We start from the raw sequence: 19,127 nt of genomic DNA on the forward strand, positions 1-19,127 counted from the left end.
TCAAACAACTGATGACTACCAAACAAAGGATGAAAAATTAATTCCTTACAAAAAAATGGTGGATGACTTGAAACAACATTTCACGAAGTTAACCTTTGAGCAGATACCAAGAGAGTAGAATCGAGCCATAGATGCCATGGCTACTATTGCTTCACTGATAGATCTACCACAGAATAAAACCTGCTATGAGTTCTTGGTGGATAACCTTTTGGTTCCCTCGAATGAGATCACTCCTTCTGAGATGATAGGTGTCATTGGTCTTGATTCCTAGTTATATGGGTCCATTTTCACATACCTTCATAATAATATCATTCCTCTTAACTTATCCAGCAACCAACGCCGCACTTTCATTCACCAATCTTCCTGATCCATCATTTTAGCTGATATCCTATACCATCGAGGTCTATATGGCACTCTTCTTAGGTGTTTAGAAAGGGACAAAGCTCAGATTGCATTATGCGAAGTTCATGAAGGGATATGTGGTCCACATTCTAGTGGTCTTAGCTTAGCCGAGAAACTTATCAGGACTAGATATTACTAGCCCAATATGGAAAATTACTCATATTAGTTTGTCAAGAAATGTAAGAAATGACAAATTCATGGAGACCTTATTCATGCACCAGTAAAAGAACTTCAACTGATTGTGACTCCTTGGCCCTTTTTTTAGTGGGGACTATATCTCATAGGCAAGATTCACCCTCCTCATTCCAATGGCAACAAATTCATCATCATTGCCACAGATTATTTCACAAAATGGATTGAAGTCATGCCTCTTACACAAGTCACTATAAAACAGATTGCTACATTCATCCTCAACTATATCATTTGTCGATACGGTATTCATATTTCCATCATCACCGATAATCGACGTCCCTTCAAAAATCAGGATGTTCATGAACTTTGTGATCACTTCCATAGTACACATCATTTCTCCATGCCCTATTACCCCCAAGGTAATGGTCAAGCTAAGGTGTCTAATAAAACCATTCTTACAATCTTAAGAAAGATAGTCGATCATGCTGGCCGCAATTGTCATATCCTATTAAATCCTGCACTTTGGGCTTATTACACAAGTGTTCACACACCTATAGGAGCTACACCTTATTCACTTGTCTATGGCGCTGAAGGTATCTTGCCTATCAAGGTTCAATTACCATCTTTATGAGTCTCTTTACAAAACATTATCAGTGATGAAGACTATAGGGTCTCTCGCTTACAAGAACTAGAACTATTTGATGAATGAAGACAAACTGCTTTTAATCACCTCAAGGCTTATCAACAATGAATGAGTCATAGTTAAAATCATAAAGTGAAGCCTTGTACATTTGAGGTGGGTGACTTATTCTCAAAGAAAATCTTAAAAATCAGCAAGACAGAGAAAAGAAGGGCATGGTCGAACCAAATTGGCTTGGTCCTTACATCATTACATCACCTTATGGATCCGGTGCATATTAGCTCTCAACCATAGAGGGAGAAAATTTGGAGGATCCTATCAACAACATGCACCTTCATAGGTTTTACACATAGCTCTTCAGAATATCCTTATTCAAAAATACCAAAAAATTGAAAAAAAAATAATTAAAAAATACAAAAAAAATTAAAAAAATCAACAAAATACAAAAAATTCATAAACATAAAAAATCGTTACTTGGTAACCTAGCAAACGGGTGCCTTGTGACACAAAAAAATTGAAAAAAAAAAGAAGTAAAAATAAATAATCCATCCAATGGTGAAAACCACTTTGGTGGCGCCCTAGGCAAGTACCATGGTGAAAATCGGGTTACGGACGCCATGCGTAAAGACATTGCTCCTCCCTCCTTCAGGATTCCATTTCATCCCATCACTTTGCACACTCTCACAACCTATCCATTCATAATAAACATTCCTTTTCACCCCTTTCCATCCATAATAAATCAGCACCTATCTATGGCTAAGGCAAATCCTACATCTAGTGATGGGCATGGAACTGAGAACATCTCATGTTTTGAGGAGTACAATTTCTTCCAGTTTTTCTTCAATCTATTTGTGTACAATCCACAATAAAGCAACATTTGCATCGCCAATCCTCAATAAAGTTTCATCTTCTCCATAATAAAGTATTGGTTTCATGGATTCAGTCAATTTCATATGAGACACAAGCAACAACAATGGGATTCAACAAATCGAATCTTTCGATAGACTCAAACAATATTATGGTTCAATGCTATCTATCCTTTTGTGAAAGTAAACATTGTGACCACAATCAAATAGACTTATACAACTGAGAAGAGACACTAAACTTGAGGATTACAGTGGATGTCGGTGTCGAGACTTGGTTTTCTTTTTATTTTATCTTTTTGGTGACATGTCTTTTGGCTTTTCCAAGATGTCTCTGACTAGATATTCTATCTCTAGGATGTCTTTGACTAGAAAGGGGAGGATGGGGTATCCTCACCTATTTTTTCTTTGTTGTCTGTGGATTGTCTCTTAGTAATGCTATGACTTGTCCAAGGATATTACGATGCTGAGAGTCTAGTATTAACTAGGGCATTCCTTGTTTGCAATTGTCTTATCTCCATGCAAATGGGTATAATGATTTTCTGGGTCAAACATATGCCTGGATTTTCATAACCTACTTGCCATAATAAAGCTCAATGATGATAATGCACAAGAAGGTTTTTCACTTTCATATATTCTATCTTTCATCCCCCTTTCTTGATTGACCTCCATAGTCCTTGATTTTGTGTAGCCTATTATCACATCACTGAGTATAATGACACACCCAAAAAAATTGTATTTCATGTAGTTTGCACCTGCATTATTACATCTTAAGCATTTCATACATACATATAGATATTACAATTGCATCACATCCTACACACAACACATGTTAGCACATTTTACATTTTCATCATATAAATAGTTATGTACATTATCATATTCATCTGCATTTCATACATTCACATTCGTATATGCATAACATATAAAATATAAAAAAGAACAAAAATATTGCATTTCATCATGTACATATTTGCATCCATATGATAAGCATCAAATAGGAACATACATTACAAAGAAACATCACATAGGTACACATGCATATAGCTTCCGCAAAGATGATATATATCTAAAAATCATAAGTGTCATGATACAATGATGTCAAAATCATATGGATACAATCACCCGAAGGTGTCATCATACAAAATGGTACAAAACTGATACATAGGGATCCCTCTAAGGCTATGATGCACTCCCTCCTTTGGATCCACTTGGCCTCGATGAAGTCTGAGCTCTGGAAGGACCCACTCTATGATCATCTCTCTTGCCCCCTCTATCTAGTGGTGATGGAGGACCAATAACCCAACCGCTAGATGCTTGTATCTTGTCTCTCTTGCTAGAGGTCGTCGTAGTCCGTGATGGTCTCTGGAAGCTCCTAGCCCGTTGATCTAGTGGCACTGCTCCATAGTACAATTTTCTCTTATAGGCTATCTCCTCCCCTACCCGTAGAACATAGGCATATCCAGCCCCTGTGTCCTCTCTTTCTTGGCTCCTTGTCATCAGTGTTGTCCCAGCCTCTGTATAGCACTAAATAGCCTGATCCCTCTCCCGCTCAGTATCCCTTAGCTATCTCCTGAGCCTAGTTGTCTCCCTCTCTAGATCTTACATCTCATCTGCTTGTCCCTGACAAATATCCCTCAAGGATAGTAACTCATCCTCCTCCTCTCCCCCCTAACCCTAACCCTATCCCTATCATGGCTCCTATGGCTGGTCCTTTCCTTGTCCCTATGGCAGCTCCTGTGGCTACTCCTATCCCTGTCCCTGTGGCTGCTCCTATCCTTGTCCCCATCCCTATGTGTGTCTAGGAACCTATGTTGCTAGCACCTATAATGGTAATCCACCTCTGCCCCTCACTACATGAGCATGTCTCTCCTCTCTGCTCTCTCACCTTTGAGCCACTCTCCTCTCTCCCACTGCACCCTTTCTCTATCATCAACCTCTACCTCCACCATCTCCACTATCATCTCTATCACCTCCATTGTCTCCATCTATTTGCTCCACTAGATCCATCAACCATGGAAATAGATGCTCTACCCAATATGCAGTATACTCTACATCCATTCTTGCATCCTCTATATTTGCCCACATATCCCAAGGCAAGGGAATCATCTCTACTATTTGTGTCATAGCCTAATCATATGAAAGAAATGGACCCAATGCACCTGATCCCTCATAGTCTGTGCATACATCCTGACCCCTATGGCATCTGCTATATCCTGCCAAACATCCTGCCCACCCTATCTACCAACTGCCTCTCAATAACATATGATGTCCTCCCAATTAGATACCTGCTCTGGAATACATATGGCAACTCCACTACATCATCCTTCCACTCCACTATCCTGATAAGGCCTCCATACCACACTATCTATCTCATCAATAACCCTATGCCAAAACTCTAGTCTCCCAATCTATGGTTGAGATGTAATCATATCATATGTGTATATAACTGTGCCCATGTCCTCTACCTCTAAAGTGGATCAATCATCTAACTAGTAGATTCTCATATGCCCATACCTACAATAGTGTCACTCTGCATCCCAATCCTATTGATCCATCATATACAAACTGATGCAGCTCATAATACAAGTGTGCCAGTAGACACAGCCCCCATGCAAACCTGGTGTTCTTAGTTACCAATGTCTCTAGTGTTCTCCCCCATCCCACTGCCAACCCTCATGTTGCTCTGTCTAGACAGAGGAACCCACTGATCACTCCTGCTAGTACCTCTGACAGCGCTAATCCTATCTGTGTCATGGTAACCCAATCCACATGTCCTTCCCTCATCTCTAGTCTTGGATTCTAGAACACTCATCTTAGAGCATCCCTATCTCCCTCTCAATTGTAAGGAACTAACTCCCCATTTATTGGTATCCTCAATATCCTATATACATCCTCCAAGGTGATTGCCATCTCACCCATTGACAAATGAAATGTGTATGTCTTTGAGTGTCATCTCTCAACTAGTGTAGTCAGCAATCCCATGTTCACCCGAAACTCAGGCACATATAGAATATGTCACAAGACCATAGCCTGAACTGATGTTCTCTCCTCAAGTGTCACCTCTGGTAGTAAACTTTTTTTTGAAGGGAATCACTCATGTGACTTCAGCATTTGTAGGTCCTCCTGTAGTAAAGGAAAACAACTGTGTCAATAATAGTGGTATTCCCTATTCATCACAAAGTGTTGCTTTTTATCCTAGTGCTTATATCTATCACATGGCACTCTATCCTAGTAGCATTCCTTGTTCATCACAAAGTGCTCTCTTGTTAGTACTCCCTGTTCATCACAAAGTACAACTTTTTGGCATTCCCTATTCATCACAAAGTGCTTCTCTTTTTAGTACTCCCTGTTCATCACAATGTACTTCTTTTTTATCCTAGTCGCATTCCTTGTTCATCACAAAGTGCTTCTTTGATCCTATCTTTTAGGGCACCTACTTGAGTGTATCCTCTTGAGTAGCTTATCCAATTGGCAGCGTATGTTCTATCATAGAATTGTCAATTTCAGCCTAATCCAATTGGCAACGTATGTTCTATCACATAATTATCAATGTATTTGGTACTCCATGTTCATCATAGAGTGCCTTGATCTATCTTATCCTAGGGCCTCTACTTGAGTGTATCCTCTTGAATAGTTTCCTAATTGGCAACGTATGTTCTATCATAAAATTGTCAATCCTAGCCCTATCTACTATCCTAGTCTTCCCTAGAGGACCTTCTTGAGTGTATCCTCTCAACAACCTATCCAATCGATAGCATATGTTCATCACAAAACTGCCGATTTGTCCTTGAAGATGAAAACACACTTACATACTACACATATGCACCTTCTCTGCACAGACACACTTGAATTACACAGACATGCCTCTAATTAACATAGACGTGCCTAAAATAAACAGACATGCTCACATTGAACATAGACGCTGCTGAATTTGTAGACGTGCCTAGCACAAACACAAACACGCCCAGCCTACCCAGACGCGCTTGGCACCAACGCAGATGCACCTTAACATTTTTCCCTCCCACTTGACATACCTAAAGTGCATTTATTTCCCTACTTGACATGCATTTATGAAAACAATTAATACACTAAAGTATAAGGAGATTTTGTGGTAATTAGAAACTCTCCTGCATATGTTGGCCTCTGAAATTGGTGAACGCAATCGAATCTATGCACCAATTCCATCGCTGTTGACCGCTCTCTTCTCTCTTTGCACTCTGATCTCTTAGATGTGTGGATGACAATGAGGATAATTTCCCCTTGTGGTCTATCTTATATATTTCCCTATCCCTAGTCCCCCATGCCAATCTTCTTTATCTCGTGACTATGTCACTTTATTCTATCTTGTCAGTCCATTCTAGCCTTTCTTTCTTATCAAGAGATTATCTGCGATCCTTGTAGACATTTTCATCCGATCTCTCGATGGGGCATATCATTCCCATCTTGGGGCAACTTTGTATCAGTTCATCTTATCTTCTTTGAACCAACGTGACAAGCTAGATTGTCTCAAAGTGGGGCAAAATGTAGACACATAAAACTGTCCTCTCTAATTAAATAAATATTTTATTTATTTAATTATTTAAGCCTAATTATTCTATTAATTAAATAAATCTTTATTTATTTAATTAATTCATTTATCCTCTTCTAGCCTTATGTCTCATTTAAATAAATTTATTTATTTATTTAAATTATCCTTTTTCCTAAATTAAATAAATATCTTATTTATTTAATTGATCCCACTTCCTCTATTAATTAAATAGATCATTAATTAATTCATTCATTCATTAACCTTTTCTACCCATGACACATGTCATTCATTTCTTAATCCCTACACTACCTACCCTCTTATTATTTTATTATTTCCTCTACCTACCCTCTAATCATAGCCAACCATTTATCTTTTACACCTCTCAATCTTATCCCTTCATTTTTTATAGTGTATTCTATATAAGAAGATGCTTCCTTCATTATCAACCCTAAGCAGTCTAATCAAGCATTCTAGCATTCAAACTTTCATATGCGATCAAGCCTACTTACAACCACATTTCCGTTCTTTGTTGAACTCTTGTACACACATAAAATTTGAGAGAAAATATATGAAGAAAGATCAATGGAGATAGGAAGAATGAAGATTCAAACACTAGTGGACATGTGATGGTATAATCTTTGTGATTTCACTTGATTTACATTGTCTTAAGTAATCTTCATATGTTATGGTGGATCTTTGTTGTTGTTAGGCTAGGGTTTTGTGGTTGAATCTATTTAGTCTTTTAATATTATTGTTTCCATTTTTACCATAAACATTTTGGCATGCCTAGTGGGACTCTTGTCCCTTTTTGCATTTAACATCTTTTGTTGCAAATTTTATGTTTTTGAAGTTGCAGATCTGACATTTTCAACAAACTTTTGACATTTCCACATCTACGCATCCTGTAATTGCGTTTTTTCTTTTCTACCATGTCTATGACCTTTGTAATTGAATTTGCATTTGGTTTGGTAGTATTTTATCTTTTTTCAAGGTTGCGTCTATGATTTCAAACCACTTCTATGAATCTCTCAGTCATGTTTGTGTTCTGGAGTCGCGTCTGTGTGGTATAGGCATGTCTGCGATGAATTTAGATGCATTTGTGATTTTCTTCTGCATCTAAGTTAGGTTTAATGGCGTCTATTTTTCAGATCTTGCATTTCCAATTTTTGATCCAATTTTGAGGCTTTATTTCATCATTTGGATTTCAGATCTGGTTTGTTTCAGGCTAACATCTTGTGATCTAACTAATACAATTGGTGCAACTTGTCTTGAAAGAAAATAATTTTGTCTAAGGCCCTTATTTCACAAAGTCTTTTGGATCTAAAATTCACCTAACTCATTTGGTTGTAGTAAGGGGTAATCATTTGAAACAACCCAAACTACTAACAAATCATTTGAGACACATTCGAGGTATTTTTGACTGGGGGCAAGGACAACTTACCTTTAGGTTTGACCCCAAATAGTGAGGACCACTTACCGATGTGTTCATTTGATTTGGGTCTCCCCTAAGACCCTCTGAACTTGGTGGATTCTCGAGATCCCTCCCAAAATATTCGTTTCCTTCCACTATGTCCTTTGAACCACTTGCCGCTTGCTATCTTAGAACTGCTTCTAGTTTCCCACCTCCCAAATTTAAAATTTGAACCTGACCATTCCCACTGCCTCCTGCTATCTTCTCCTCATGTGGTCTTGGACCTCCCATTGGGTCCCTCGAATCCAAAGGATCATCAGGTTCCTTACCACCTGAACTCCCCCCTTCTACAGGACTCTTTGAATCTCCTATAGCATACTGTCTCGGCACTGAATGAGAGCTCCCGCACAAAAAATTTGAATTTTGAGCCCGACCGCTCCTCTTCTCCTCCCTGCTCCCCATTCATTTGCCTAATCTGATCTGATCTAATTGTTACCTTGCTCATCCACCTTAACATTAATTCTTTCCATTATCCTATTCAAACTTTTGTTATAACATCTATATGCTTTTACTCTTAGTAGAATAAACCAAAAATATTCCTTCACCACTTCTAGGATCAAATTTCCTTAATGTGTCATCTCTTCTAATATAGAATTTACTTCCAAACATTCTAAAATATCTGATAGTAGGAGTATGACTAAACCATAATAAATAAGGAGTCCTACCGGTATCACCTTTTATGCATACTTTGTTGAAAGTGTGTACTGTAGAATTGACAACTTCTCTCCAGTAGATATAAGGAAATTTGGCTTCCATCATTATTTATCTTGCAACATCTAAGATAGTTTTGTTCTTCCTTTCCACTATTCCATTGTGCTATGTAGTTCTAGGTGTAGAAAAGTGTCTTCTAATTCCATGCTTCTCACAAAAGTTGTTAAACTCATCGGATGTAAATTCACCTCCTTGATCTGACCTTAAACATTTTATCTTCAATCATGTTTATGTCTCAACTATAGCTTTGAAAATATTGAATTTCTCAATAGCTTATGATTTTCTTTCAAAAATGCAACCCACATCATTAATAATCATCAATATGCAACATAAAGTATCTATCACCTTGAAATCTTTTAGTTCATGTTGGTCCCCATAGATCGGTATGAATAAGATCAAGAATTTTAGTAGATCTATCATGTAGGATTCTGAAAGAAGTTATAAATTTCTTAACCATTTGACATTCTCTACATATCGGATTATGGGGTTTAATAACCTTGAGAAAATATCTGAAAACCTTTGTTGAATTGATATTCACTATGCAATCAAAATTCATGTGACACATCCTCTTATGACATAAACAACTTTGATCAATCTGAGTAATCAAGCAAGCCTTCTCACTAGAGTTCAAATGAAAGATATTTCCTTTGTTCTAAGTTCCAGAGGCAATTTCCAAATAAAATATATTGATAATCTTGCACTTTCCATCTTTGAATTGTAAATGAAATCCTCTATCCACCATATGACCTACACTTAAAATATTATTCTTCAAACCTTCAACATAATAAACATTGTCAGTATTAGTCTTATCATCAAAGGATATTGTCCCTTTGCTTTTGATCCTGCATTCCTTGTTGTCTCCAAATCTTACTAGTCCACCATCAAATCCTTGCAGAGTCATGAATTTCCTGTTATCACTAGTCATGTGATGTGAGAAACCATTGTATATAACCCATTCATCCTTCTCTACAATTTTAGTAGCTAGAGGCTTCTCCTCAGTATGCGTTATATCAATGACAAGTTCCAGATAATCATCCTTAATGGAAATAAAGACCCAATCTTTACTAGAGATTCCATTACCAAATCCACTTATAGGTTCATCATCATCATCATCATCATCATCATCATCATCATCATCATCATCATCATCATCATCATCATCAATAAAACCAAAATCATCATCACCAACATAGTAACTTGTGTACTCAAACAATAAATAAGTGTAAATGGCATAATCAGATATCAAAGAGCGAATCACAGACTCTAATCTAATCAAATTACTCCTAAATTATAATGCAATAAAGCTAACATCAATTCATTTATGAAATTAAACTAATTAAAATCCCCATCAATTGATGCAACATGGCTTCCATTGCTCTTCTCCAATTTGTGTGGTAGGTAGCTCTTAGGTATTATATTTGGATTCCTCCATATGATTAACACAAATATTTTAAAGATTGTGATTCTAGCTTGAAATTAGAAAATGATGTTGAATTTATATATTTTCAACACAAAGGAGTTGAGGATTTGAAGTCAAGTGTTGATTGGGAGACAACTGAAATTGATTGATCAGTTAACATAGTTGATTGAGTAGTCAACTAGATTGATTGGAGAGTGAACTGAATAGATGGATTAGTAGACTCATTTGATTGATTAGTTAACTGAATAGACTAGGGAGATGATTGAATTGATGGATTAGAAGACTAAATTGATGGATTAGTCATAAAAAGATGATTTTGAGTTAAAAAGGATGATTGATGAGTTAACTGATTTGATCAATCAATTTTGATTTTAGCATGTGTTGTAAGAATTTGAAATTGAATTTGATTTTGATTTTCAATTTTGATTTGGTCATTTGAATACTGAAATGCACATCAAATTAACTGAAATTCGGATTTTGGGAATATGGCCATGGGAATTTGAAAATATGAAATTAGATGAAATGATATGAAATTGGAATTTGGGAGAAATACGATGGAATTAATTGAAATTATAATTTGGGAATTAGAAGAATTTAATTAATTAATTTAAATTATTTAAACTTAGGAAATAGAATTAATGAAATAATAAAGATTATTTAACTAAGGAAAAGGTTGTAATTAATTAAATAATTGATATTTAATTAATAATTGAGATATGGTTAATTGATTAAAATGATTTGAGAATAGAAATAGAATAATTAGAAGTGTTGAAGGGTAATGATTAGAAGAAATAGTTAGTTTAATCAAATAATTAAATAATTACTTAATTAAATAGATGAATAATTAGGGTAGAATTAATGAGATATTTTTAGGTGTCTACATTTTCTCCTCTTTGAGACAATGTTGAAATGACATTGTTTCAAAGAAAATGAAAAATTTTGCACTAGTATGCCCCAATGACACTAGGGTATAATGCCCCTTCGAGAGATTGTGCATTGAAGACATGAATAATCTCTCGAAAGAAGAATAATGTTAGATGAACGATGAAGAATGATTAATTTATGAAATGAATGATTTTTATTGGAGAAAAGAAATGGTTAGGGGCAAGTGCAAGGTAATGAGTCACAAATTCACGGAAGTCCGCGCATTGGAAAATGCGCTCTTATAAACGGGGGCCCGTTTTCAAAAAACGGGGGCCCGTTTGTGCTTCGGGCTCCCGAGCCGAAAGGTAACGGGGGCCCGTTTTGTTTAAAAATGGGCCCCTGTTTTGTTATAAAACGGGGGCCCGCTTTTAAACAAAACGGGGGCCCGTTTTTTAGAAACGGGGGCCCGTTTTAAAAAACGGGGGCCCGTTTTGTTTAAAAGCGGGCCCCCATTTCTAAATGGCATTTTTCCTTTTTTTCCACAATCCGCCCTTGTTTGAAAACGGGGGCCCGTTTTGTGGAAGTTGATTCCACAACCTGCCACTTGGCTCGGGATTAGGCTCGGGATAGGCCTGGGATGGCCACACCTGAGACATGGACCTGCAAATTCAAATCTCCATGAATGAAAGCACAAATATGAACTTCAGAAATAGTTTACGTGCCTCTAATTAGAGAATTTTTATACGAAATTAAAACCCATTTCAGATTATACTGTCTAGATTCTAAATATGTAAATTTATTTAAAAATTGATTATTTTAACTATTTTTCATTTAATTTATACTAAATCGGGTCCATAAATTTGAAATATTAACTAATTTTGTTAATTTAATAACTTTTTTATTTTAAAGAATTTTGGAAAAAAAATTATATGTCATCAATCTACACAAAATTCTTTTGTATTTAAAAAAAAAAAAAATCAAAAAATGTTAAGTTTACATCAAATTATGTGGGTCGTACACGTCAAATTTTTAAAAAGATAATTACGGCCATTTAAAAATTAATTAAAAAAAAAATATTAGAAAAAAAAATACAAAAAAATATGCTCATCAATCTTCAGTGTGTTACAAACCATTTCCCAAAACGGTTTGAGAAAATAATTTTAATTGTGTCAAAAAGTGTGGGTCGTACACATGCATGGTATGGTCCTGAAACAGGCATTTTTAAAACATAGTTTTCAGAACTCCATTTAAAAAGTTATTTTTTATTATGTGGGTATTAAAATAAATTATATATTTGGAAACTACACTCAGAGGGCTATCTTTTATATTACTGACTTTTTCCAAGATTCAATCTCTAAGTGTTTCAAAATTTAAGCTCAAATGAGACAAAATCTGAAAATCAGGGAAAACACTTCCACTTTTTGGCCAAAAAGTGGACTCATCTTCTTGCACTGACCCTTAGAATGATTTGTAAATAAGATTGATAGGATTGATCTGATAAAGATAAAGTCTACTTTCAAAAAGGACACAATCTATATAAAACAAAAAATGGTCAAAACGTCTAGTTTCATGAAGGATACATCTTATATAAGACTGATCTATCTGGTTTTAGGAAGTATACATCCTGTATAAGACAAATGATAGGTCAAAAATGTCTGGTTTTAGGAAGGATACATCCTGTATAAGACTAAGAGATAAAAATTGTATGAATGATAAAATATGATGAAGGTGAGGAATTATTGAATGATAGATAGAATAGTTGAAATGAGAAAATGATATAATTATAGTTGAAAAGATTGAAATTAAGTGATGGAGAGATCATGTTAGATGAAAGAATGATTGGAAAGAATGATCAAGTAAAAAAATGATTGATGAGAGAAGGATATGAAGAGACAATCAACATGATAAGATTAGAAAAATGAAATGATATGATTGATGAATAGTCTTCTTGTCTTTATTCATAGTGCAACACATTTTCATCATTGAGTCTTATTATGTAACAATGAAGCTTTGTACACTAGGGTATAAGGAACCAAGATGCATAGATATCTCATTGCAAAGAAACAAAGACATGGCAGACAAGGAATGAACCCTCCATTCTAGGAATTACTCTAGGGGTCGAGGTATGTGTGGCATTCACAAGTTGAATGCTCTTATCACAAACACCCACTAGAGCAATTGCCCCATAACTTCATTGGTTCAAACCACAAACAACAAACAAAGAAAAGAATCATGCCCATCATGGATCCTCTAGTCACTTTTTGGACATCCTTGAGTAGCTAGAAACATGATCTTCTCCAATTTGATAAAAGATAAAACCAACTAGAACAAAATGCAGCAACCATACTAATTTTTATCTTCGTGTGATTGCTTGATGTGATTTTTATAATGTCTAGTTTTAGAAGTTTTGGACCTCATTTAAGACTGACTTGTCTGGTTTCGAGTGTATCGATTTTGTTTAAGACAAGATGTTGATCACATTGATAGTTTGATAGTGATTTGATAGATTAGACAATTGATCAGCTCGATTGCAGATGTTCTGACAAGATAGTTGTCTTCTTTGTTTAACTTTATGCAAAGTGTTTGTTGGATATTTGTTGGAGTGTTGGATTCTTGCGAGACAATTTATTGTTAGTTTTTTAATTGATATTTTTAGTATAGATACTTGAATGTTTTTTGATTGTTTGTTGATGTTTAAATGTTTTTGGATTGATTTTTTTAGGACTTTTTCTAAATGTTTTTTATTTTTTCAGGATTTTATCTGAATGTTTTTGTTTAATTTTGATTTATTTTTATGCTTTTGTTTGATTTTGAATTTTTTGATGTTTTTGTTTGAGTTTGAAATTTTTCAATGTTTTTGGATATTTTCTCAGGACTCCATATGATTTTTAGGATTTTTTCAGGACTTTATATGACTTTTTTAGGATATCTTTAGGATTTTATTGGATTTTTAGGATTTTTTTAGAATCATTTTATTTTTATTTTTTGGTATTATTCAAGATTGTATTTGATTTTTTGGTATTTTTCAAGTTCGTATTTGAATGTTTTTGATTGATTTTTTCATGACATTTTGTGAATGTTTTTAATTTTTTCAGTTATGCCCCCAAGTATGCAGACCTATTGTTGGTCCTCACAAGAATGGTAACTAGGTAATAAAACACATTTCAGGGATTGGGCATCCTTACTAAACAACTAGCTTTCCTGTAGAAAAGGCTCATTTACTTATCAACCAGGGACATAAAATTGAAATAGGCTAGCACTCTATGTGCACTAAGTTCATATCGCAACCATTCTATCCTACTGTAGGAAGGGAAATTCTTTAAAGTAAATATGCAAAAACATAATGAACTGATACTTAATCAAAATTCACAATTGAAAATAACTTAAGCAACTACTACCAAATGATAATTTTCTAGCAAGCGGATACAAACTATTCTGTCATTGTGGCTGCAAGAACAGATATAGGAAGTATTTCTAGTGGTTGTGGGAATAGACAAATGCCAAAGCAATGACTATTACAAGATAGAAATTAATTGAAAAAAATAAAGGAATAATCACCAAGTGCCCCCCCTTGAGTGAGTATATCTAGAACTTCTTAGATTGCAATTGTTAAACTCAAAATAACATTGATTTCTTTATTCTAAATTGACTATAAAAATACATAGGTCTAAAAGCTACATATTAAAAATTTTATGGTCGTTCTCTTCTATCTCTAAGAGGAGATAAATACTTTTTATTTATATGAAAACTTATAACAGATTCCTAACTAATCAACCCATATTCCAACAGAATAGGCGAACATGTTTTATTATACTAAAGAAGAAGTTTGCGTAGGAAAATAGAACAACATCTGTCCTGCAGCTAAGAAGATATAGCATGACTTTCTTCCTAGATCTAAGCTCCACTAAGAACAATTATAAATGCCTCATAAACCATTCTTCTGAAGAAACAATCAAGTGGAATCGATCTTCTTCAATTCTCCTTTTCTTTGACTAGGTCTGCATCGTGGCGACATGCTTAGTGTTCTTTTAAACTACCACTTAGTCTTTCCTTCTTCTTTACCGACCCTGCATCATGATTTTAATGTGCACAAAAAACATGTGTATATTCTAATGTTAACATGACATAAATTAAACCATACTTAAGATTGATTTAGATATTTTGCAAAGATAAACCATTTAGAAACCATTAAATGACAACCTTAAGTATCAGACAAATCAGTTCCAAAAACACTTAAAAGGCATTATCTAGGAGAGTATCCTGGTCCAACTATCATCTAAATACAAGACCTAGGAAGGAATACTATGACAAAAGTCTATCAAAATAGAGAAATTATTTAGGCTCATCATTTCCCCTAACCTAACTTCTTGTTGATCCTCCAACAACAGGAAAATTCCAAATTTTGGCATTGATTCTAAAATTGATAGGGGTAACTTTCCGAAAACCTCTTGCAGACAAACTCTAGTAGAATCTTTTCATATTTTCCAATTGTGTCCACTTGGTGCATTCTGGTGCTTCATTTTATGGTGGATCACTATCCCTATATCAGATTAGTGGCCATAGAAGAATTAGAGGATGAAAAATGAGAGACAACCAATGTCTTGCTTTCATTCTTCCCAAGTGTATATATTTGGGTGGGGTCTTTAGTGTCACATGATAGTTTTGTAAGGAGTGTGGCTTATACTGCTTCAACTCATCTAGCAAGATATTCCAATGCTGGACCAAATGTCCTATTTCTCCCTGTCCTTCTCTTGTAGCCATTTGCTCATATTCTTTATACACTTCATCTCTTAAGGGAAGAACGTCTTTCCCAAAATCTGGTTGATGTACAATCTTTTGCTAGTCAAAATAAAGTCTTCTTGGCTCTCTTCATTCAGCCCTTAATGGTAGTGAAAGGTCAAGTTATCCCTTTACATGTACTTGGAACTTCTCTCCTCTTGCAATTTCATTTTGCACCTATGACATGAGATCTCTTAGCTAGATGTCTCCAATGTAGAGGAGAGGATTCCAATCAACATCATCAGGAACAACATAGTTATGTAAATAAAATTCACAAAGTGGATTATTAATGGTTGTAGGAGATGTTTGATAAATATGATAGAATTCCTTAGGTGTCTGCAATGAGGGACTTAGATCCCTGATAGTTCTCATCATCTGGAAACAAATATGTTGTTCCTTTAAATACAAAGAGTAAACACGAGGAGGTTCTTGACATTGCATTAGCTGCGGTACCATAGTGGCCACCTTTTTTACTTTAGTTTTAAGCTAAGTAATCTCCTCATCTTTTTGTTCAATAATCTTCTTTTGTTGGTTAATTATCCTCTGCATTTCTACTTTCTCCAATTCCCATTCATGGTAAAGGGAAATTTCCATTGCATGACTGGTAAGAGAAGTTGGTGGCCTATGAATAAGTTCCCTAGGCTTAATCTTTTCAACTCCGCTTCCTACTTCAATAACCTATTTTGTGGCAAATGCTAAACTATTAGGCCTATCAAAACCTACTTCTTCTTGTAGTTGCAAATGAAGGTTCTGCAACTCTTCTTCTTTATCTTTTTCTTCTTCCCTTCATAATTCCTTAGGTGGAGAAGAAGGAACATCATTATGGAGTGGACTGTGTGGCTCTTGTTCAGGAGAATCAATTAGAATGGTGACATTCAGCTCCACTGATTGTTCCTAATCTTTAAGCTTTTTTCAGAGCCTACCACTTCTTCTTTGAGATTTTCCTTTAGTGGCTAGAGGATTGCTTCATGTATCTAATTCCTCAACTACTTTAGTGGTTATAGGAGAAACCATTTTTGCAACTTTCCTTTTCTTGGCAATAGGAGAGGGTAAATTCCCACTTTTACTTTTCTCCTCCTTCTTTTCTATGCCAATTGGTTTCCGTTTGCCTTTTTCCTTTTATGTAGCATCCCTAGTTTTCATTAGGCTTTGAGAAATAACACCTACTGAATCTTCTTCTTGTAAGGGTTCCTCTACTTCAAGAACATTTTGCTCTGGTGATATCCTGGAGGATGAGGGTTCAATAGGGGAAGCAGCTTTTTTAAGATTTTCATAATTTTCCCGCTCTTGAAATGGAAGTGGTTGCACTAGACCCACATTTTCTACCCTAAATATTATAATTTCAAAACCAACAACTTAATATGACAATGATGAGAAACAAAGTGAGGCCTACCTTTCTGGGTTTCTGTTGTGCTTATGGAAAGAAGACTCGGAAGCTTGAAATGATGGGAATGTAAACATGGCAATCTTCCTTCACAAGTTAAATAGTTCAAGACATACAATGTTATTGCTCTCCATTCAGGTGGAAGAGATTATCGTCTAGCTCCCTATCTTTCTATTACCAAAGGTGGGTCTCCCTGTCATGTAAACTTGGCTCTTGCACTACGTGCAACCTTAGATTCAGGGTATTTTTATCCCTCTGTTGGAAACCTAGTTACTTCTGCAATCCATTCCTTTGTCACCACAACTCTCAACCATTTTACTTGGGCTTCTCCATCTACAAATGTGCGGATAAATTCCCTTGAAATTTCCTCGTTAAACTCAGTTAGATTTAGAAAATAATCCAGCCACCCACTATTGCAAAATACTAGCTCACAATCTTGGTCTTGAAGAAGGATTTCATGAATTGTTGGTTCATGATGAACAAGTGGACCACCCATTACAGTGATAATAATCTCAACTCACCAATAGCGTAACTTTGCCTAATTCTGCAACTAAAATATACTCAATATGCTCTTATTTGGTCGGAACCAAGCTATAATTCTAAAATAACTCTAAGAAGACAAAAGGACAAAGTACAAAATATCACCTCAAACCAAAAATTTTAAAAAATTAAACTCAATCTATAATGACATAAGAATTATTTTCTAGAATAATTCTCATCATACTCCCCCCCCCCAACCTAAGGTTTAATAAGTGTCCACAGATGCAGAGGAGGACTCAAAAGGACTCTATGTAAATATAATAATTTTAGTTAATGTGGTTTAATTATATACACGCAACAAAAATAAATACACATGAGCATACCTGACATCGTGTGATAATGACTGTAGCTAAAGAAATTTATTATATAAGACATTGAGCTACCATCCACGAAAAGTGAGGTGGAAATGAATGAAGAAAGTGGAAGGAAATGAGTGAATGTGGAAATAGAATATTTATTGCATAGAAATGTACTTCTACTAGAAATGGAAGTATTTATTATGAGCATGCAACAAATATTTAGGATGAAGAGGTAATGAGAAATTCATTGCCTATTGTTGTAGGAATCTCAAGATTTTTCTAGTGTGGAGAACTATTGTAGGAATTCATCCTTGTTAAGAGGCTGTGGTAGAGGTGTAAACGATGACCATTTAATAACAATTTGAATTTGATAGGATCAATTTCTAGAAAATCATACAAATCCATTAGGGAATGTTTTAATTACCTCATAAGGTCCTAATGAGTGTGTCTGCAATTTTCCCAAGTTATCTGTATACCTTGAATCATAGAGAAGGGCCCAATCACTTGGCTTGAACAATTTGTCTTTTATATAGCAATCATGCCACTTCATGTGTTAATTCTAAATTATTTTTGTGTGTTGTAGGGATGATTTTCTGATTTCATCTAAGGAATTAAGTTGTCGAAGCCTTCTATGTTGTGCTACAAAAAGAGTCGTATCCAAGGTAATGACTATTCTCAGGATTTTATTGTCAAACTCCATATGCATCATAGATTTTGTCCCATACACCATTTTAAAGGGTGTAAACCTTGTTGTAGCTTTCTAAGTGGTTCGATAATCCCATGCTACTTCAAATAATTTGCTAGACCAATCCTTATGGTTAAGATCTATTGTCTTGGTCAATATAGATTCAAGTTCCCTATTAGTGATCTCTTCTTGTCCATTCGCCTAAGGATGGTAGGGAGTGGACTTTCTATGCCTTATATTATATTCATTAAGTAGTGTAGTCATCAGAGTGGAAGTGAATTGTACCCCTTGATCTGTCACAATCTCTCTAGGAACTCCATACCGAGTAAAGATCTCTTTATATAAAAATTTTGCTACCTTATTGATAGGGAGATTGAGTGAGAAGTAACTTAATAAGCCTAAATTG

Source organism: Cryptomeria japonica, chromosome 3, assembly GCF_030272615.1.
Source record: "Cryptomeria japonica chromosome 3, Sugi_1.0, whole genome shotgun sequence".
NCBI lineage: Eukaryota > Viridiplantae > Streptophyta > Pinopsida > Cupressales > Cupressaceae > Cryptomeria > Cryptomeria japonica.